Source organism: Kogia breviceps, chromosome 2 (genome assembly GCF_026419965.1).
Source record: "Kogia breviceps isolate mKogBre1 chromosome 2, mKogBre1 haplotype 1, whole genome shotgun sequence".
NCBI classification, from domain to species: Eukaryota; Metazoa; Chordata; class Mammalia; order Artiodactyla; family Physeteridae; genus Kogia; species Kogia breviceps.
In genome coordinates, this window is record NC_081311.1 from 45027919 (window position 1) to 45049372 (window position 21454).

The following is a 21454-nucleotide window of genomic DNA, read 5'->3' on the forward strand; positions in this document are numbered from 1 at the left end:
AGGTAATGGGAGATGAGGCAGCAGCTCAATTATAAAGGGCCTTGTATGACTTCAGTGAAAACTGTGGCTCTACTGCTTGTTAAATGGGTGGCTTTAGACAATTTGTTTAACCTTTGTGTGTCTCAGTCTCCTCAAGAATCAAGTACAGATAATATTTTCTTCCAGTGTTCCAATGAGGGCTTTTAATGTGATAATGTTTGGTTAAATTCTTAGCATAGCACCTAGTACAATGAGATGCTATCAGGAAATGTTAGTTTAATCTAATGCATAGGGCAGTTCTCCAGGCCTTCTGGTCACTTTGATGGCCTTTCTATGGGGGCCCATTACAGCATTTCTTCTTAATGTTTACCTGTAGTCTCTAATTTTTCAATGATAAACACATATGACTTTCATAATGGAATTAAATAAAGCCTTTTTTATAATGATGACTTTTTGGTAGGCATAGACAAGCTTATTTTTAAATTTATATAGAAAGGCAAAGAACTTAAAGTTGGTAAAACAATTTTGGAAAATAACAATAAAGTTGGAAGAATCACTCTATTTAGGCTAGAATGTCAAGGCTTACTCCACAGCTACAATTATTAAGAGAGTGTTATATCTGGCAGAGGGCTAGACACATAGATCAATGGAACAGAACCGAAAACCCAGAAATAGACCTACAGCGAGAGAAAGAGAGAGAGAGATTGACTGACTAATTTTTTAAATTGGTTCACATAGTTGTGAGGGGCTAGAAAATTCAATATCTTGCAGAGCAGGCCAAGCCAGGCTGGAGAACCAGTGAAGAGTTGATTTTGCAGTCTTGAATCCGAAAGCAGTAAATCTAGAGGCGAATTCCTTCTTCCCTGGGGAAATCTCAGACTTTTCTCTTAAGACCTTCAACTGATTGAATGAAGTCCATCCACATTATGGAGGGAAATCTGCTTTACTCAAAGTCTACTGTGTAAAAGTTAACCACATCTAGAAAAATACCTTCACAGCAATATCAGACTGGTGTTTGGTGGAGGGAGGGGGAGTGGGGTTTGTTTTTTGTTTTGTTTTTTGAGGGATAAATGATTTCTTTGGATTTACATTCCCCTATGAAATACAAATGATGATTCAGTGAGTCAATGTATGAGAAAAGACCCTCTTAATGACCCCATCTTTTATAAACACGAATTATTTTTCCCAAGTCTGGATTTCCTGGAAGTCACATCACTCACAATGAAGCTTATCTTTCATTTCTGCCATTTTAAAGGCAGGCCTGCTTCTAGCCTGAACCAGGAGAAATACAGAACCCACAATTTGTCCAACACCCTGACAGTGTTTTATTTCAAACTCCGATCCCTGCCCTGTGATTAGAAAGAAAATTCTGCCAGTTTGCTCCTGATAGCCTCTGCTGTGGGAAAAACTGGTATCAGATGTTCTCTGAAACATACTGCCTTTCATCTAGACTCAGAAGCTAGATGTGCAATTAGTAGAAGGAGGAAGAGGTGGTGGTAGAGGAGGGGGAGGAAAAGGAAAAGGAGGAAGGGAAGGGGGAGGAGGAGGAGGAGGTACATGGCTGTGCATACCAGCCACCCACCTGAGCCCAGCCATCAGCCATGGTTGTTGAGGATGAGACTGCTAAAAAGACTTAAGCAGGATGGGAGAGAACCAAGGTAGTTCTTTCTACAGCATCATGGAGATGGATGACTTCACAGCTCCCCGATTCATAGACTTCTCCCCTTCCAGCCACCTCACCGGTGCTTCATCTCAGGAGTCATTTTTGCCGTCAGGTTAGCTGAGGCTTATGGGCTTCTCCTTGTGGTTCTTCCCACAGTTTCAGCTGGGGGCCAGGGATCATGACTGTCTTAAGGTTGGGCTGCTTAGGAAGTACCCATGGGGGTACTGTTGTGTAATCCAGCTCCCAAAGGGATTTATCAGGTGCTTTTCAAATACAACATACTCCAGGACATCATTGGCCACATCTTCCTGTCCATACATCAAACAGCCAAACTGGTCATAGACAGTCAGAGTCTGCTGGATGTGCATGAGGACAGTGACCTGGTCATACATGTTGCCCTGGTTTCGTAGACTTCAGCAGTGAATCTGAACCACTGGAGTGGCTCTAAAGATTCTACAAAGTTCTGGCAGATGGGCTTATGTTTGATGTCCCAGACCACATCTAGAAAACAGTGATTAGTCACCAAGGTGTGAAGCCAGCTGTGATCTAAGTTGTTTAGATAAATGTGAGTGTCAGTGAAGATATCCTTAGCTTCTTCAGGGAAGTCCTTCGTTTTAAAATTAGCATCATATTCTTTTATCTTCCAAATGGACAATTGTGAGGCAACATTCTTCTTCCATTGCTCAGTGCTCTGTGTCTGGCTTCCTTTGAAAGAAATGACATGAGAGCATCACCCTCAGGAGGAACACAGGCATCGAAGACAACAACTGTACAGGTCAGATGTGTGAGATGCTACAAACGTTCCAGAGGCCTGACCAGTCCCACTTTCTGGGCATTCTATAAACTCCTTTTCTGATTCATATTTGGGTTCACGAGTAGGGGGTAGAAACGATTTTTAGTTCTCACTAGAACTAGAGCTATGTACTGAGTCACCAGGACTGGCTGCAGAGACCACCATTCTAATGGTCTGGATAAGCAAGACAATCTCCCCTGGCATGGGGGCTGCCATTTTTTTCATGCAAGGGCCTCTGGAATGGGGCTTAAGAGTGAAGAGCCTGGGACAGGTGAGAAGGCACATAGGGTGGAGCTAGCTCCATATGGAATCCAACTGCGTACCATAACCTAGCCAAATTGACACATAAAATTAAACATGACAGTAGCTTTTTTTGATAGCCAAAAAATAGAACCGGATTAGTGACTAAACAAACTTGTACATCGATACCATGGAATACCACTCAGCAATTAAAAAAAAAGAGAGAGAGAAAACCATTGTTGCAGGTAACAACTTGGATGGACCTCAAAGGCATGCTAAGTAAAATAAGCCAGCCTCAAAAGGTACTGTATGATTCCATTCTGTTATTTAATTTTAAAATAACAAAATTATGCAGATGGAGAACAGATTGAGTTTAGGAATGAGGACAGGGGATAGGTATGGCTATAAAGGGATTGTAGGCAAGACTGATGGAACAGTTCTATATCCTGACTGTGGTGGTGACTACACAAATCTACAAATGTGATGAAATTGCATAGAACTATACACACACACACACACACACACACACACATAATTGGTAAAATCTGTGTAACCTCAGTAGATTCTACAAATGCCATTTGCCTGGTTTTAATATTATTCTATGGTTGCCCTTAAGGAACTGGGTGAAAGATACATGAGACCCCCTTCTATATTATTTTTGCAAATTCCTGTGAATCTACAATTATTTCAAATTAGAAGTTTTAAAAAGTGCAGGGGTTTAATTTGATTAGGTTGTACCCAACCAAATTAATTATTCACAACTATCTTTGACCTGCTCAACTGTACATCAACTATATTATATAGACTTTCTATTGGTAATTTTGTGCTCCATTTTTAAAATCCATGAGCCTCTGAATGTTTCTCCAAAACCTGTAAAAGATTAATCATGGTCAGTCCTACTGGCAGACACCAAAAGAAGCTTGTAACCGTCGATCTCTGTTACACAATTTATTTATTTATGGATGCTTCTCTTCTTTTACCCATAATCTCCTACTCGTGGAGGGAAGGAGGCAGGGAGTTCTCTTTGGCTGACTTGGTGTTTGGCAGCCACTTCATAGTGAAACTGGTCTGTGCTGGGCAACTGAGATGCAAACCAGCAGGTACAGAGAGAGAACGACAGGTCTGGAAGACAAAGATTCCTGTCCTGATCTACACCTTGCACACAACGAAACCGCAGAAATGACTACTAATATAGTGCAAGGCGGGGAGGGGCATAGTTTTTCCATCAGTAAAACTTTGATGCCAGGAGGGCCATGCGCCCAACGCAGAAGTCAGAGGGATGGTGATAAAAGAAGTCATCTAAAATTAAATTGTGATTAAGCACCAGGATCGAATTACAAGATAAATTTCAAACGGGAATAAAAGTTTGCAAAGTCCTAGGTGAGTTTTCTGAAAATGTAAAATGATATGCATTTACATATCTTACATGTATCTATATGATTCCCCAATCAGATTGTAAGTTCCTCAAAAGTTGGACCCTAGAGTGGCTGGTGTAGTTTTCTGCAAGTACTAGCATTCAGTAAATTACGGAAGGCTACTCGCAGGTGCTCAGTACCTAGTCTTGGCGTTCCTTTGCACATGCAAATTCATTCTGTTTAATCCTCACAACTATGCCATTAGCACATCTTATTGCCTGCATTTTGCAGGCGTGTAAAAGCACTCAGAAAGTTTTAGTGACATGCTCAAGGATTTATATAGGCAATAAGTGGGAGGACTGACAGTCAGATATAGGTCTGTGTGTCTGGCCCTAAGACCGTGTTCTCTCAATAGCAATCAATAGTTCATGATTATAGTTCTAATGACACAAAAAGTTCCTTAAGTTGTTTTCTGAATCAAACAATAGTAAGTTATGCTCTATATCATTTTAGTGTTAATTGAAATTGGGAAGTCTGGATATAGTAACTCTTTATAGAGAATATAATTCGTCTATAGTGCTTCCCAACATAAAAAATGATATTAGTTAGAGGGAGAGAAGGGAAAGGAAAAAAACTGAAAAGAGGAAAGAAAGGAAGGTTGATTCTGAGCTGGCTTTAGAAAGGAGCTTTATCCAAGTTTCAGAGCACTGTGAGGTTATTGCAAATTCTGAATTATAGCAGTTTCCAATTACAAAAATATTTTGGTGACATCTTAAATCTTGCAGGTAGTATTAGGAAACTTGTGTTGAAGGACAACACAGATTGTTTGTGACAGCAATAGACGGTACAAGCCCTGCCCCATGCAAAATTTTTACTTCTACCAAGTAATTCCAGAGGCATTTTTAAAAATTAAAGGGTAATATAAAACAAAACAAAAATATCTGATACAGCTTCTCAAATAGAGCACAGGATTAGAGCTGAAGTCTAATGTAAAATATGGAGTGAACTGCATTAGCTGCTGAAAATGTAGAACTTATACCTGAGTCCTGTACTCCTGGACACAGGGATGATCAATACCTCCTTTCGTATTTCAGAAAACAGCTTATTGCAAAGAATCACCCTTTCACGTGTAACTTATATATAAGATGTTACAGAAAAACCCGAAGAAACCTTTTGGCCAACCCAATAAAACCCACGGATGACCCCACTGTTTATCTATGACAAGGCCAGACACAGACCCTTGAAATTTCCATTCTTTGTCTTATAAAATATTGGTTGAACTGTTTGTCCCCACTGAACAATCTGGACACTAACGTGACTTGACCAAACTTTCATCAGGCTTCTCTCCTTCCCCAAGACCCTGAACTGTGGCCCACCCTTGAGCTTAAGCAAGCACTGGGACACAGAACAAAACCCCTTAACAGCCTCTCCTGAGAATCATCTGACCACAGCAAAAAAGACATTTTCTGCTGAACTGACCAGTCAGTCCCCTGCTCCCCCCACTCCCCACACTCAGATCTTTCTAGCCTTGTTTAGTCCTCCCTTTAAAAGAAACCTCTTTCTGCCTGGCCTTGGCAACATTTGTAGATATTATTATGGTCAGAGTCTTCTGTTGCAGTAGTTCCTTTCCTTTACTGTAATAGTTGCCCCACCCCCCTCTCAACTGCAATAGTCTTTTCAAATAAAGTCCCTCCTTACCTAAGCCTGGATTTGTTTTTTATTTGATACTGCCTAAAGATGGAGTTTCTAATATTTTTGGAAGTATTTTTCTCCTCTGTCAAAGTTTGCTTTTATTTATGATTTCTCTTTTATGGATTTTAAGTATTCTTGCCTGGTTCAGAAGTCACAAAAGCACAGGGATCTAACCTTCTAAGGGTATTAACAAGCTTCCCACATACCTCTTAGGTTAAAATGGAAATGAATAGGTAGGAGGGCTGCTTCCATATGCAAACACCTCCAGAAAATCAGTTCTATTCTAATATCTTGCTGGCTGCAGAATTACAGCTTCTGGGCCATTTAATTCACTTCCAGCTAATGCCTGAGGTGCCAATGTATAACAAAGAAAAAAGAAAAAGTAGATCCAACTAAAATATTTCCTGGGCTTCCCTGGTGGCGTAGTGGTTGAGAATCCGCCTGCCGATGCAGGAGACACGGGTTCGTGTCCCGGTCCGGGAGGATCCCACATGCCACGGAGCAGCTGGGCCCGTGAGCCATGGCCGCTGAGCCTGCACGTCCGGAGCCTGTGCTCCGCAACGGGAGAGGCCACAACAGTGAGAGGCCCGCGTACCACAAAAAAAAAAAAAAAAAAAAAAAAAAAAAAAAATATTTCCTTAGCTCACAGCAAGTTAAAAGCCTGGCCAACTCCAAGTTTCACAGAACATCTTTGTCATCTTATCCCTGAACTGGCCCAAATAAAAAGTTTGCTAGTGTTTACAAACTATCAGCTTTGCACCCGGAAAATATTTATGTTATCACAAAAGGTTCAATGGCATTATTCTCAAAAACAAAAGTGAGGATAGCGTAGACTGGCAAAGGGTATTTTCGGCTAGTGCATTTAATAATAGGTAAAGTCATAAGTAAGTTAAAAATTGTAGATCACATTTAATTTTGCATATTTAATGAATGACTTACTGAAATCATAGCTAACTTTAAACATCCAGAGTATGTAGTATCTATAGTCATAGGGTGCTTTTGCTGATTCTTGCTCAGAATTTTCTGGTACACACTGTCATGGTCACCAGGAAGCAGTGTGCTGCAAAATGTTTAAAAACTGGCTCTGGGGGAGAGGGTAGGCCCTGATGGGTTGCACTTGCCCATTTCCACGGTGTAAATACTCCCACCATGGCTCATTTGAAGCTATCAATGTGACTGCACTTGGGGTTGAGAAAGAGATGCTCAGCAACACACCATAAAGATACAACAGAAGTAAATAACCTCAAGAGAGCATAATAATAAAATGAAGTAAGATAATTAGGAAGTGATGAGTTTTGAGTATATATAATTTTGGGTTTTAATATAACTTATTTAACCTTAAGTTTGTGTAATTTAACTTTTAATAATGGCTGTGTGAAACAACAGGCTTGCAAAATCCCTGGAAATTTAACAGTCAGTTTCTGTATGCTGGCACAAACTGGTACCAGTGTCCACTAGTGAGTCCAGGATCCATCCTTCACTTTGGCTACAACCCCTAGAGGACTAGTAACATTATTTAAGACAGGGATGATTTGGCTCACAGAAGCTTAAAGGATTTTACTGGCCAAAAGGCATATACTACCTGTGATGGGTTGAACTGTGGCTCCCAAAATATATGTCCAACTGGATCCTGTGAATGTGAGCTTATTTGGAAAAAGGTCTTTGTTGATGGAATTAAGTATCTCAAGATGCGATCATCCTGGATTATCTGGGTGGGCCCTAAATCCAATGACCCATGTCCTGATGAGAGCAGACAGACAGAAGAAGAGAACACACAGAGACACAGGGAGGACATCCACGTAAAGAAGGAAGCAGAGACTGGAGTGATCCATTTATAAGCCAAGGAATTCCAAGCACTGCCAGCAGCCACCAGAAGCTAGGAGAGAGGCATGGAACAATTCTCCCTCCTAGCCTCCAGAAGGAACCAACCCTGCTGACATCTTGATTTTGGCTGGCTAGCCTCCAGAACTGTGAGAAAATTAATTTCTGTTTTCTTAAGCCACCAAGTTTGTGGCAATTATGACAGCCTTAGGAAACTCATACACTACCCCATGACAATTAGTCTTGGTCAAACTGGGCTCAGAGAAAGAGGCTTTGGAGACTTTAAAAGCTATAAATTAATAACTTGGAAAATTATGCAGCACTGTAATCATGTAAAGTCATAGTGGAGGAGACAGGTGCAGTTCCAAGGGAAAGACAGCTTACTGGTGGTATTCTCTGCCATAAAATGTCATCTCAATACTCCTTATAGATCAGGCATGGCTAGACTCCCTGGTGACGCAGACAAAACCTCAAACGTACCAACAACCAAAGCTTATTTACCAGGTGGGGGGAACAGATGTTCTTAAATTTCTCAGCGATAACCTTCTTTTTTACCTCCAGAGGTTCTGTTCCTGTTTTACAGAATATTCTAGTTCTATTAACTGGGAAACAAAAGGGTAAAGGAAAAAAAAAAAAAAAACTGTGATATGTAAACATCAAAGAGACCTTGAAAAGAGTAGATTTGAAATGTTACCATTGATTATGATTATTAACCTGACTACATAATTTGTGGGGCCCAGTGCAAAATCTCAAGACAGTTCCAGCAGAGCATTAAACCAAGTGAGAGCCCTTCTACACACGGGCCTTGTGAGACTGTATAAGTCACATGCCCATGAATCCAGCCCTATTAATGGGATATCAGACGTAGCTACTACAGATTAGAAATTGTGATACTTGCACCTAATATACTATACTCAAAATGTTTTTCATCATTCTTACTTCCATTTAGAAATGACCGGCCATATATCTGTTGCAAATAAATGCTGATATGCACCGAATTTTTCTACATAAATGTTCATAGAAGCTTTATTCACAATCACCAGAAAAATGGAAAAAACCCATATCTTTCACCTGGTGAATGTAAAACAAACCGGTATATCCATACCATGGATGAATCTCCAAGACATCATGCCCAGGGAAAGAAGCCGGCCTCCAGAGGTCGTACCATGCATGACCACAGTTATGTGACACCTTAGAAAAGGCAAATCCACAGGGATGGAAAACAGATCCCCGTTTGCCAGAGGCTGGGGTGGTGTGAGGGCTTGACTACAAAGGGGAAGCATGAGAGAATATTTAGGAGTAAGGGAACTGCTCTGTGTTCTGACTGGTGATGGTTACGTAAAACCGTACATGTGTCAAACCCTTAGAACTTGTACATCCAAAAAACGTTTAATTTCATGGTATGTTAACTTGGAATTTTTTCAAATGAAAATAAAATTTGACTACATATCCAAATAAATTTCTCTTAAAAAGTACTTGAAATTCTCCATCTGAGTTTCTGCCAGAGAGGCTGCTATGGGGGGCTCTGCCACATCAGCCCTGATATTCTGTGGGGCTGTTTTTCCATCTGTAAAACAAGATCAGTCCAGAGCAGTGATTTTTCATTCATCTTTCTCCCCAGTTTCATCCCTGGGCACTTCTTTGTGAGGTAGGGGCACATTTGAAGAAAAAGAATGTTCAGCCTCCACTGGGCTCCAGACCCGCAGCTCTGCATCAATCAGAGCAGTTGTGCTTTGGTTTATTTCATATATTGTCTGCAGAACTTTCATTTAGAATAGATGGTCCCAAGCCACATGGTTAGGTACCTGAGGAGTTTAAACAATCCCACATTCCAGGGCCTAGTGGTAGGGCCAACTTGATTGTCCCTTGGGCAAGTGCCCCCGTAGAGCTTGGTGGTTAGCCAGACTGAAGCACTGGTTTAAATGGTCAACGATTCTGAACAAGATGTTTGAGGAATAGCTGGAATCATGCTCCTTGCTTCACAACCTTTGGATATACAATGGGATTCTGAAAAGGCTGCTAACTCTAGGCTTCCCCTGACCTACCGTCTGAAAGGAACTTAAATTTCCCCCTCCCCCCACAGGATGGATGATTTTGGGGAACATCACTTTGCAAACAATAAAGGGCTGTGCGTAGATGGGGGAAATGCTGTTCTGAGGATGAAGGCGCGGACCAAGGACCAGCAGGGCCCGAGAGTAGCATTAATACTAAGAGCCGCCCTTTACTCTAAGCAAGTACCCTGTGCCAGTCACACTGATAGCAATTCTTTAATCCTCACAACAACTCTGGGAGAGAAGGGTTGTCACTGTGGAGACTGATAAGGAAACTGAACCTCTGAGAAGCTACAGGTCACGTGATGACAGCACCAGGTTTCAGCCCACACCTCCAAACTTCCAAGCCAAGGGGAAACCCTGAGGCCCGACATCAAGCCCGCTCTCTCAGCACTCACCCCCAGAGAAAGGGACTAATGCCACCTTTCATCAAAGGCTGCTGGGAAGTCACCACAGGCAACTTGAGACCCTGCCATCTGGAACAACACTCAAAAATTATTTTTAAATTTTATGTAATGAAATGCTTTCTTCGAAAACTATCTTATGCTTAAGTCCAATCTATAAACCCAGAGTTGGGCTGCTATGGTTGAAGGTCAGGGGAAGGGTGGCCTGAGGCTCCCAGAGCACCACTTGATGATCACTTGTCTAGCAAATTGGCACTTACTGTGAGAGGTACAGGAGCCATGACGCCTAAGGCTCTGGCTCTGCGTTCCAAAGAATGAAGTGGGATTCTGGCTGACTTGCTCCTGAGAAGTGGGACTGGGGGAGGGCTGTAGGACTCCAGGCCTGCCACTTGCACTGAGCACTGCTGGCAGGTCCATCTGAATGGGCACTGCCTGCCTCACCTCCTCCCTGGCCTGGCCCCAGTGGTCATGCCCTGGCACTCACAGGGTAGGAAACTTATTTTCACTATCTTATATTTAGGGAGTTTTATTCTTCAAATTTATGGATTATAAGGTTAAAAACTGCAGTCACCCTCCCTTTTTTCTTGGCCTTATAAGAGCCATCATCTGATTTTCTGTATCAACTAAAGTAGAATGTTCAAGTTCAGATCTTGGTGTAGGATCACCTGCAGACCCACACCTCTGACCCCTGAGGCAGGGGCTCGCCAGGATTGCTCACCGTTTGGCTGCCATCAAACCGACCTCTCTCTCATAGACGTCAGGGATCACGTCCATCGGGGAGCTGACGGTGAGCACAGTGTCCTTGCCAAACAGCTGAAACTCCTAGTGGACAAACTGCTCCCAAAAACCGTTGTTGGGCGGGATGCCTGTAGGCTCGGCTTAGTCCCGGCGTGGGTGTCTGGCAGGGCCACGCCTGGTACTTCGCGAGGCAGCAGAGCTGAGGGCGGCCGAGCGCCGGAGCAGAAACGACGACTCAGCGCAGCAGAGTGCGGCCCTGCTTCATCTCTGGATCGTGGGTGCCCTCAGCAATGGGGCCCAGGAAGTCGCAGAGGCACGAGATGGGTGCATCGGCCACAAGCACCTGCAGCTACTGGGTGTCCTGGTATAAGGTGTTCTCTACCTCCACTGAGACATTGATGACCGCGGTGATCTGGTTGCAGGACAGCCTGAGCTTGTTGCTGGCGGCCACACCGTTGCTGATGTACAGGCTGCTGGTGTACTGTGAGAGGCCGCTGGCCGAGGGCTGCCGGAACCGAACCAGGAGGGCACCCGGGGTGCGGTCACCAAGGCGGAGGGGCGGCGGCCAGCAAGGAGCAAGGTCCGCATCTTTCTCCTGGGCTGAGTCCACGGAAAACTCTCAACCGTCGGCATGTGGGCGCCTTTAGGGTGCAGCCACACCAAGAAATCTCGGGGAAAGGGTCCGGGAGAGAGAAGACAGGTCGCGACGTGGGAGCCACAATTCCCGCTGGTCCAGTGCTGCACTGGTTTCCATGGCAGGCCTGAATGGGCCCTGCCCGGTCTTCAGAGAAAGCCCGGCCTCTGCCTCCCTGGCCCAGCACTGCTTGGGCCCTGGCCCACCCGGTTACCCATCCACGATCGCGACAGGCCTCACGGCTACCCCTGTTGAGAAGTCTGCATTGAATTTTGTTGAGCATTATAGAAAATTAGGTGATTCCTCCAAATTTCTTAAGAAATTTGGAATGCAGTTCACTATCTCTGCTAAGCACAAAGAGAAGAAAACCCATTTAGTCTCCCATATTAGATATTAAATCCAGAACAAAAACTATTGAGAATGGGAGTGCTTAGCATTGGAATGGATCTTTAAGAAAAAAGCCCTCTCTGGAAAACTTTAGGATGGGACAGACAGCAGTTACCCGGGTCATTTCAGTAAGGTCATCTAAACAGCTCTGAGAGCTGGGCCCCAAAAGCCAAATGAAAGACTCCCAGAAAACAATCCAGAAGCGAGAGAAAATAATGTCCTCAACTACCTAGAATATTTTACTGATTTTCCAAGAGATATCTGTGTCTCTATAAAAGCAAATACTCTCATTGGCTACTTTTTCTCAAGTACATGGACAGTTCCCCACTGGCTGTTGCTGTTACTGACAGTTATTTAGGAATCATGATTCACCAGACTGTAGCTTAGAGGCTGTGGAGAGACACTGACCCTGCCAACACCTTGATTTTGGACTTCTGGCCTCCAGAACTGTGAGAGAATAAATTTCTGTTGTTTTAAGCCACCAGTTTGTGATATTTTGTTACAGCAGCCCTGGGAAACCAATACACCTCTGTAGTCTTTTACTCATGAAAGTGTACCTTAATGCAAGCAAATGAGAGGACAATCTTATAGAAACAGCCTTGAATTCACTCTTTTTTTAAAAAAAAGTATTTCCCAAACCTCATTATTTTAAATGTAATCTGTAACAAACAACCTATGACACATTTTGCAACCAATCACAGCACACCCAAGCAACCAATCCACTGCCTGTACTAGGAACTGCCAATCCCACCCAACAGTTTAATTTTACTGAGGAAATGGAGCTCCCAAGAGGCCAAATGGCTCACCTGCTTAACTATGTATTTATCCTCATACCCACCATGTTCTAGCAGGTTCCTTGAGCACAGGTAGAAAAAGACAACTTGAGGAATGTAGAGGATACCTCATCATTGCTCACTTCAGTCACCAACTTTTGCCCTCTGACTCCAGTTTAAGTCATTTTGTGCACGATGCCTGAATGCTAAAACTTCCATAAGCAATTAGGATCATAACTCTGACTTTGAAGGCTGATAAAGTGATGTATTCAGGCTACTGTACAAACCAAGAAATGGCTCAGTGTACTGGGATTAGGATGTGACACAACATCCTGTGTCAGGGCATAGATCTCATGCAGGAGAGGAAGAGCGTCTGTGCTTTGATATTGCCATCAAGAGACTCAGATTTATTATTACATCCTCACTGGGTAGAAAGACCAATGGTGAATTTATCAAGAAGCCTGCAGTATAATTTTGAGAGAGTGATTTCTCTGCGCCTCAAATAAAAGTCTAATACAGGCCTCAAGTATAGCCAAGGTAAAATGTCAGAAATTTGAACGTAAGAAATTTATGAGTGCAATTAACTAATATCTTTAGCCTGAAAATTGTCCTCTTGGTTAGGATGCCCTTCCAACAAGATGACTCTTGCTGACCTAGATTTCTCACCGTAATAGTCCTATTTGCATCCTGCCTAAATGTTAATTTAGTTGTCATCCATGTTATGGAAAATAATATATCTCCTATTTTTGAGACATAACCAAAAAAGTTATAAGAAACTAATTGCTCTGCCAGTTAATCTAGTCTTCTTAGAAAGAAATTGAAGAATCACATAAGTAACCTAAACATTCAAACAACACCTCCAAGGAGATCAAAATACTCACCAAATAATCTAGTACTAGAGTTTGGGTCTAAAAACCTGAGTTAAAGCAGGATAACCTCCGTAAGGCACTAGAAGAGGAAAGAGTCAAGGGCAGTGCTGGTAAATGCCAAGGGTCCAGAAAAGCCAGCAGATCTGCCTTCTAGCCAAAGGAATTGTAGTGGTATCTATATGAGAGAAAAGGTTAGGGCCAGGAGCCAGGCAGAAAGAAAGCCAAGAATACAATTGGGAGAAAGCAATTGGAGTCCTTGACAATGGCTTTTAATAAAACTGAAAGGGCCTAAAATGCCAGTGAGTCAAAGTAGGTTAAAGACATGATGAGGTATTTTTCTTAATACCCACTGCTGACTTTATTTATAAATTAAACAAGAAGGGAGGGACTTCCCTGGTGGTCTAGTGGTTAAGACTCCATGCCCCCAATGCAGGGGGCCCGGGTTCCATCCCTGGTCAGGGAACTAGATCCCACATGCATGCTGCAACTGAGAGTCCACATGCTGCAACCAAGACCCCAACTGCTGCAACTAAGACACGGCACAGCCAAATAAATAAATAAGTAAAATATTAAAACAAAAAAAACCAAGAAGGGTGACTTGGTCTATTAAAAAAAATAGGTTTTCTCAAAACCACTTAACTCCTGAGCCAGTCACAGTTCCTATTACCTCTTATAGTCTGTAAATGTGCCTGCCCTGTTCTCAACCCTGAAGCAGTCTAAAATATACATGTTACCCATTGTAGGATCACTATGATTGATTGGATCAATACTAGACACAGGATTCAAGACCAGGCAATTCATTGTCTAGCCAGTACCCAATTAAAATACTCAAGAATTTAAACTAAGAGGTATACAACTGTACTCAGTGGGTAGAATGTAATTGAACTAAAGGGACATGTGACTCTGACTTAGCTCACCATTTTGGTGGAGACCACTGTGCAAATAGATGATACCAATCCACAGAAAGAGATTGGAGCAACATAAAGAAAGAGGCACCTGAGAGCATGTGGTCCAAGAAAGAGTGAGAGGGAGAGATGGGAAAAGTAGCTGCCTTGGTAACTGATGGCATAGCAGTCCTAAGTCACAATTTGTATGAAATATCTATAAGGACTTTGTCTCAGTGAAGTTTCTGTATCCTTTTGACAAATGTCTCGAATTTTGTCAAATTCTCAAAGTTACGTGATTTTGGCTAGAGCAGCACAATAATTTTTTCCTCAAATAATACTCCTACTATTACCAGATGGCCCTTGGGTGGGAAGAACTGTCTTCCAGAGAGAAAGACGACTCTGGGAAAAGAGCAGATGCTATGAACAAATTATCAAAAGTGTACTCTGAAAAAAAAAATTGGGGACTTTCCTGGTGGTCCAGTGGTTAAGACTCCGTGCTCCCAGTGCAGGGGGCCCAGGTTTGATACCTGGTCAGGGAACTAGATCCCACATGCAGCAACTAAGAGCCCACACGCCACAACTAAAGATCCCATGTGCCACAACTAAAGATCCCGTGTGCCACAACTAAGACCCAGTCCAGCCAAATAAATATTTTTAATAAAATAAAAACATAAAAATAAAATTCATGTACATATATACCTCTGCATGTAAAGCAGTATAAAATATTATAGATTCGTTGGTGTTAAATGGGACAAACTTAACTCCTGTTTTTGGGAAAGCTACAATAAGCTTCACCCAGAGGTAACAATTGTTCATAATGATCTCAAATTCCACTGATATACATATCCCTTTTTATTTCTCTTCCTTATCCCTTAAGATAATGAAGACTACTCTGAATGTTACCTGAGGGAAAAGCAGTGATACCTAGATGTTTCTACAAGATGAATTCTAGGTGAAAAAAGTTGGACAAAGTTAAAAAAGAAAAAAAAGGCAATTTCATCATTTTTACAAATTTGCCTTCAGTGGAAGGCAAAATTCAAAAGGGAAAATATGCTGTGAAAAGAATATTTTTTATGCTTTTTGCCCCAAATATGCAGGATTACATAAAAAGAAGGGGGAGGGGAATAACAGGAAGACCTAGATTATCAGACAGGCACCGCTACTTCCAACATGAAGACCCAAACATAGTCACTCTAATAAAATCGTATTTAAATGGCACGTTCAAACCCATACTCAAAATAAAATCATGCCAACAAAACCAATAGAAAGAATTCACTGTTTTTTATTCAGAGGAGGAAAGAAATCTCTAAAAGAAAATGATGATAAAAAAGCTAGCAACAGCATTGTACACAGAACAGAACAGTCTGGCAGGCTGTCATTTCTGAAGAACCCTGATCTCAAGATGGTTTAATACAAGGCAGTTCTTTCCAGAGAACCCAGAGCACTGTAATGATGATTCAAACCAGGTAAAAAAGAAACAGTAAAAAGAAAGTGTTGAAGGTTTTCAATGTATTCTCATCTTAAAAGATATTTTCTACTACTTCAACAGAAGACAATGCCTTTGTGGTTGATTTTATATTCTTGCCTTAATAGTTTCTTTTGTGAATGGAAAAAGCCTTCAAATTATTGCAGTAAAGACTATAATAGCAGCATGTCCAGAAAGAACTAAGGCTTACAAACAGACCATTCTATAAAAGATGCTGTTTGTATCAACTCTGGTTACCAGAATTTTTAGGGCAATGGGTAGAAAGTGTCCATTCATTATGGGTATCTATACATAAATATATCTGGATGGCATATTTAACTCTGAAACAGAAGATGACAAAAGATTTTTGGGGAAGGGTAAGTCCAAATGGTGAAATGGAAATCATGTATACAGTATTTAATGGGTAAGTCCATGTACTATGATGATTAAGACCTCAAAGCAGAACAATTTAGTTGAGTAATGGCTCCACTACATACCAGTTATGTAATCTTGGGAAAAGTAGTTAACCTCTCCAGGTCCTCATCTATAACATCAACATAAGAAGACCTATCTCATAGAGTTCTTTGGAAAATTTCATAAACAAACACATAAATCACAACACAGAGCCTGAGTCACAGGAAGTACTGAATAAGTCAATGTGATGATGATTATGATGATGATGACAATGACAACTTCAGTTTCAAGTGCCTCCTCATTATGGATCCAATAATGATCTATGTGACCTGTGTGTCTGCTCAGGTCCAGTCCAAGCATTTTTTGTTCCCATGTTCTCATTATCCTACTTATCATTCTCTGTGTTTCCCTAGTCTTTTCCAATGATTTTAGATGTGGGGAGGCCATTTTCTTATTTCAGGTTCCCAGTAGTTCTTCTGAGTCTTTGAAATTACAAATATATAAAGTTCTCTTTAGAACCTTTACAGATAGTTTTTCTTCCTTTATTACTACCTGTAAATATGACCTGCTCACTTTAATTACTAGTATAGGAACGGCATGTGTTTATCTCTCTGAGGCTGCAGTTCTTTAAACTCAACACCACTCTCTGGTGTTCTTTGGCATGTCAGTACCTAGTCACATTCCAACTGGATTCCAACTGAAAACAGATTCCCTAAGTGTGCAAAAAAAAAAAAAAAAGATACTTCATTTATAACACCATTAAACATTATTCCTGACTATTAAATTATGTCATGGCTACTATTGCTCATCCTACACTAGCCAAGCATTGGACTCAAACAGTGAACAAGAAATGCTTGTTAAACTAAATTGGATTATAATGATACTATGGAACAGCAATGTTTCTGGGGGCCTTTGGACAATCTGTTTCAGCCTACTGAGGCCATGGCCATTGCTGTATGATGAGGCTTCCTTCATCTGGGAACACCTAGACATGAAAAACACTCAGTAGGAGATGGTGATGCCACTGGTTTAGGATAGTCTATTCCCACAAGTTATAGGAAATGGAGGAAACAAAAACATGAGGAATTCTTCAGTCTTACATCTTATTCTATCTAATATCACATGAATTTTGGCATGTTTGCTGCCCTGTAATTATTCTATTCATGAAAAAGATTAAGCCTGTTTCTCTGCCCAAATAAGGAAGTAAATGTTTTCATGTAGTGTTGGCATTTCACATCATCTTGGTTTAAAAAGAGGGGGGCAGGTCAATTGGCCACCAAGGTAATAATCTTGAGGTCATGCCCATGAAGCTTAACCGTGAGTGAACGATGAATGTGGTACCCAATATTCTGATGTATAAATTATTCAAGGAAAGAGAAATCACCAGCTAATGGCTGAAAAACCAGTGTGAGTAAGACTCAGTGATTCCTTAATATTATATTCTAGGCAGAAAAGACTACAGAATTTGTTGGGAAAAGAAAAACTACCTATTTTGTCAATATTTGTGATTCTTGTTTTATACACAGCTTAGTCATTTGCCTCTGCTCAGAGAGTTTGGAAGCCACCCTTATAAAGGACCTAGAAAACTACAATGCATACCCTTAACCTGATATTTGACAAAGATGGCAGAAGGAGACCAGGACAGTGGACCCATGCCAGAAGGTCAACAGTTCTCAGGACATCTTATCTGACTGAACAGGTGAGGTAGGCCCAGTCAGAGCACCTCATGTTCCATACCATGAGCAAAGAGAGTACAACAACATTTCTGATCTGACCTAGTAAGTAGACAACACCCCAGATAATAGGTTGTTGAACAGTTAAGAAAGAAAACGCTATCCAGTGTCCATGAAAATAATAAAAGAGTTAAATTCAGTAAAGAAAAAAAAATACTACTACAAATCTACGTTGCATCCATAGCCTGGATAACCAGGGGAAAAGCTGCTATGTTCACATCCAAACCACTGCCTAAACATACTTCCAAGTGCATAAGTAGTTTGGTTGTCCCTTACCAGTCTTTACAGGTCACTGTACTGTTTTATTGTCTATAAAGTGAGTTAGACTAGATGATATATTATATATATATATATATATATATATATATACACACATAATGTATGTATATATGTAATTATATATATATATACACACACATATATATGTAATTACATTATATTATATGCCTGGAGAATTACAATTGGTTAGTTTCTCAGAATTTACAAAAAGACTGCTATAATCTTTCAGGAAACTTTTTTTATTGGCTGGCTATTGCTACAAAATTGCTGTATGTCAGTCAACTACAAAGTCGTAACGACATACAGCAAATATTTTTCATACTTCTGAGGGGTTCTGCTGATCTAGGCTAAATGTAGCTGATCTTGGCTGGACCACTCACTCATTCATGTGATTTGGCCAGCTCATACATGTGTTTTTAGGTTGGCTCTGTACCATGTGACTTCATCCTTCTCATGGGACCACTGAACTAACCTGGGCATGACCTTCTCATGGTGATGGCAGAAATAAGAGTGAAAGTGCATTAAGCAAAATCTTTAAAGGGCTAATCTCAGAAGTGGCACTCTGGCATTTCAACCACACTTATTGTCAAAGAAAGTCACATGACAAAGCCCAGAGTCAGAGCAGAAGGGTACTGCAAATTTACATGACAAAGAGGAGTGAAGGAATGGAGCCACTATTTAATCTACCACAAATCCACCATTAGGCAAGAATTATTCATGCTCCTCCTATCCCCCACCTGGGATGGTGGGGGTCCACCATCCCAAGACCCCCAAAAGTTTTATCTAACACAACATCATGTTTGAATAACTTATAATAGATGTGCATGCAAGTCCTCCTGATCCAGAAACCTATGAATGAAGAAGGCAATATAGCTGCCTCAAAAACACACAACATACAGTGGTGGAACAAGGACAGGATAATCACAATAAACATTCCAATTCAAGGAGGAGGAAAATGAAAGGCAAATAACAGTTACTGGTATGTAGCAAGTCTGAAAATCTGCTGGGAAAATGCTTCCAGGTCCCTCCACTTTGGGAGTCGTAAATAGTGCTTGATTTGACCCTGGTTATAGTTCCCAAAAGTAACTCCCCAGTTCATTTTATTCATGGATCTTGGCTTCACCCTCTAGGATGTCCTTCCTTTCCATAATCCTCTTTGGCCACTTCCAAAGAGCTCACTAGAAAATATGTTCTTTGAGAAAAAAATTTAGCCTGCTTTCTGGATACAAAACATTAAGGGCTCAGAAGCCTTTTAACATTTTGTTCTGCTCAATCCCTACTAGACCAGGCAGATGGCACTTCTGCTCATACAGTCTTCTCAAAAATTTTGTGGGTTTCCAGTGTATTTCATTCATTTTACTCCCTGTGCCCAAAGCCATTCTTTGAGAACAATTCTTCTATTTGTCTCACTATCTCTAGACTTTGAAACAACTGCTGTATCAGACTGTTGTGGACCTTGACCTTAAGATTCCTACAAACACTTGTGTGCAACAGAGAGCACACATTAGATTTCATCTTGATTCTTTCAGAAGTCAACAAAAAGTCATACAGCCCCTTTTTTGACTTGGACTTTACTCTGAGACCATCACTTACTAGCAGCACCCCAAGTTTGACCTTTACCCCAGCCCAGATGTTACCTTACTCTGAGAATCTGTTACTGACTATAGAAGCTGGAGAAGAGAAACAATTTTATGTTCCAATTCATTAAGCCCTGGGCTCTCGATTTTTCCGATAAATTCTGCTTGAAAATGGCCAGTTCTTTTGAGTTCTTCCTTTCTTGTACTACCTTATATGCAGCTAAAGAGAAGCAGCTGATGTTTTCAAATTTTCACTGGGAGATCTCCTTGCCCAAATCCAAAGTTTGTTTAAGTACATTTTCTGTCTTCCAAGAAACCACAAGTGACCATTTCACCAAATGGGTTACCATTTTTCAGTCTCCTATAATAGTTTCTTCACCACTTTTCCAAATTCCCACCATCAACTAGCCCTAAAAATAATGCTATGTATTTCAGGTGTTTATTAAAACAACATCCCATTTCTGCATACCAATTTTTGTTTCAATTCCCTTTGGTTGTATATCAAATGACCTAAAAATATAGTAGCTTCATATATATGACAAAATAACATTTAAAGATGTATTTGAAAAGATCATAATTGAAAACTTTCCAAAATTGATGAAAGGTATCAATCTACAGAACTTTTAAGCTCCATGATCCCCAAGGCAGGACAAACACAAACATCACACCTTTTCAAACACAATAAAAGACAAAGATAAGTAGTAAATTTTAAAATTAGATTTTCTGCTTTTAAGCAAAAGGGAGGAGGAAGGGGAAGAAGGATGATAAGGGAGGGAAGAGGAGGAAGAGGAGGAGAAGAAGACATTATATACAGGGTAAAATCCATATAAATAATAACCAACATGTTACCTGAAACAAGGAAGAACATAGGGCAATGCAACAACATCTTTAAAGTGATAAATAAACAAAAACACTCAGCCTAGAATTCCATATCAGGAGAAAATATCCTTTAAAAAGGAGGTGAAATAAAGACATTTTCGGAGCGACTACAGCAGTGAGAATTAGACTCCTGTACTACAAAAAATGCTAAAAGTTCTTTCAGGTTGAAAAGAAATTATAACCAGATATAACCTTAAATCTGAAGGAAAATGTAAAGGCCACAGCCAAGTGCATGTGTATATGTGTGTATTTTTAATTTTTTAAAATAAATTGTTTTAAAAAATATCAACCAAGTATTATGAAAATTATCACATATCTGGAAGTTAAATATAAGACCACAAAAATAAATGGGTGGGGAGGAGACTTTCAAGGTTCTTATACTCTTCATAAGGTAGGATAATATTATTTAAAGGTAGACTGCAATAACTTAGATCACATTGTAAACTCTGGGATAGAGCACCCCATAAAATATTCAAAAATGTATAGCTAAAAGTCAATACATGAAATAAAATATAATAATAAAATATGAATTCACCCAAAGAAGGCCAGAAAGAGGTAACAGAGGAATAAAGAACTCCACAGGTGAGTTGTACCAGACATTAAAAAATAATACCAATCTTATATAAACCCTTTTAGGAAATAGGGCAGGAAGAAATGTACCCCAACTTTTGATTACAAAAACCTATAAAGAACATTTACAAGAAAGCTACAGACTAATACACATCATGACCACAAAAGTCCTGAGCAAAATACTAGTAAATTGAATCCAGAAATACTAAAAAAAATAATAATAATAAACCATGACCAAGTGATTTTTTTTC

The 21454-nt window shown here is 40.6% G+C and overlaps 2 pseudogenes; both read right to left on the reverse strand.

The window, feature by feature from the left end:
- Positions 1-1750: 1750 nt before the first annotated feature.
- Positions 1751-10415, reverse strand: LOC131750313 (large ribosomal subunit protein mL45-like; annotated as a pseudogene).
- Positions 10416-10712: 297 nt separating this feature from the next.
- Positions 10713-14200, reverse strand: LOC131750314 (dual specificity protein phosphatase 18-like; annotated as a pseudogene).
- Positions 14201-21454: the final 7254 nt, after the last annotated feature.